The following is a 2692-nucleotide window of genomic DNA, read 5'->3' on the forward strand; positions in this document are numbered from 1 at the left end:
GACAGTTTCTCCAACTTTAGTTGAACCGAGTGTGGCTACGCCCGGTCCTTGCGAAGGTTAAAACAGCACCAACTTGACAAACTATCGTTGTGGTTTTGATGCGTAGGTAAGATTGGTTCTTGCTTAAGCCCGTAGCAGCCACGTAAAACTTGCAACAACAAAGTAGAGGACGTCTAACTTGTTTTTGCAGGGCATGTTGTGATGTGATATGGTCAAGACATGATGCTAAATTTTATTGTATGAGATGATCATGTTTTGTAACCGAGTTATCGGCAACTGGCAGGAGCCATATGGTTGTCGCTTTATTGTATGCAATGCAATCGCGATGTAATGCTTTACTTTATCAAAGCGGTAGCGATAGTCGTGGAAGCACAAGCTTGGCGAGACGACAACGATGCTACGATGGAGATCAAGGTGTCACGCCGGTGACGATGGTGATCACGACGGTGCTTCGGAGATGGAGATCACAAGCACAAGATGATGATGGCCATATCATATCACTTATATTGATTGCATGTGATGTTTATCTTTTATGCATCTTATCTTGCTTTGATTGACGGTAGCATTATAAGATGATCTCTCACTAAATTATCAAGAAGTGTTCTCCCTGAGTATGCACCGTTGCGAAAGTTCTTCGTGCTGAGACACCACGTGATGATCGGGTGTGATAGGCTCTACGTTCAAATACAACGGGTGCAAAACAGTTGCACACGCGGAATACTCAGGTTATACTTGACGAGCCAAGCATATACAGATATGGCCTCGGAACACGGAGACCGAAAGGTCGAGCGTGAATCATATAGTAGATATGATCAACATAGTGATGTTCACCAATGAAACTACTCCATCTCACGTGATGATCGGACATGGTTTAGTTGATTTGGATCACGTAATCACTTAGAGGATTAGAGGGATGTCTATCTAAGTGGGAGTTCTTAAGTAATATGATTAATTGAACTTAAATTTATCATGAACTTAGTCCTGGTAGTATTTTGCAAATTATGTTGTAGATCAATAGCTCGCGTTGTTGCTTCCCTGTGTTTATTTTGATATGTTCCTAGAGAAAATTGTGTTGAAAGATGTTAGTAGCAATGATGCGGATTGGATCCGTGATCTGAGGTTTATCCTCATTGCTGCACAGAAGAATTATGTCCTTGATGCACCGCTAGGTGACAGACCTATTGCAGGAGCAGATGCAGACGTTATGAACGTTTGGCATAGCTCAATATGATGACTACTTGATAGTTTAGTGCACCATGCTTAATGGCTTAGAATCGGGACTTCAAAGACGTTTTGAACGTCATGGAGCATATGAGATGTTCCAGGAGTTGAAGTTAATATTTCAAGCAAATACCCGAGTTGAGAGATATGAAGTCTCCAACAAGTTCTATAGCTAAAAGATGGAGGAGAATCGCTCAACTAGTGAGCATGTGCTCAGATTGTCTGAGTACTACAATCGCTTGAATCAAGTGGGAGTTAATCTTCCAGATAAGATAGTGATTGACAGAATTCTCTAGTCACCATCACCAAGTTAGTAGAACTTCGTGATGAACTATGATATGCAAGGGATAACGGAAACGATTCCCAAGCTCTTCGTAATGCGAATTGACGAAGGTAGAAATCGAGAAAAACATCAAGTGTTGATGGTAGACAAGACCACTAGTTTCAAGAAAAGGGCAGAGGGAAGAAGGGGAACTTCAAGAAGAACAGCAAGCAAGTTGCTGCTCAAGTGAAGAAGCCCAAGTCTGGTCCTAAGCCTGAGACTAAGTGCTTCTACTGCAAAGGGACTGGTCACTGGAAGCGGAACTACCCCAAGTGATTGGCAGATAAGAAGGATGGCAAAGTGAACATAAGTATATTTGATATACATGTTATTGATGTGTACTTTACTAGTGTTTATAGCAACCCCTCAGTATTTGATACTAGTTCAGTTGCTAAGATTAGTAACTCGAAACGGGAGTTGCAGAATAAACAGAGACTAGTTAAGGGTGAAGTGACGATGTGTGTTGGAAGTGGTTCCAAGATTGATATGATCATCATCGCACACTCCCTATACTTTCGGGATTAGTGTTGAACCTAAATAAGTGTTATTTGGTGTTTGCGTTGAGCATGAATATGATTTGATCATGTTTATTGCAATGCGGTTATTCATTTAAGTTAGAGAATAATTGTTGTTCTGTTTACATGAATAAAACCTTATATGGCTACACACCCAATGAAAATGGTTCATTGGATCTCGATCGTAGTGATACACATATTCATAATATTGAAGCAAAAAGATGCAAAGTTAATAATGATAGTGCAACTCATTTGTGGCACTGCCGTTTAGGTCATATTGGTGTAAAGCGCATGAAGAAACTCCATGCTGATGGGATTTTGGAATCACTTGATTATGAATCACTTGATGCTTGGGAACCATGCCTTGTGGGCAAGATGACTAAAGACTCCGTACTCCGGAACAATGGAGCGAGCAACTGACTTATTGGAAATAATACATACTGATGTATGCGATCCGATGAGTGTTGAAGCTCGCGGCGGGGGTTGGTTTTTTTTTACCTTCACATATGATTTGAGCAGATATGGGTATATCTGCTTGATGAAACATAAGTCTGAAACATTTGAAAAGTTCAAAGAATTTCAGAGTGAAGTGGAAAATCATCGTAACAAGAAAATAAAGTTTCTACGATCTGAT

The sequence above is a fragment of the Triticum urartu genome, chromosome 2 (assembly GCF_003073215.2).
Source record: "Triticum urartu cultivar G1812 chromosome 2, Tu2.1, whole genome shotgun sequence".
Lineage (NCBI taxonomy): Eukaryota > Viridiplantae > Streptophyta > Magnoliopsida > Poales > Poaceae > Triticum > Triticum urartu.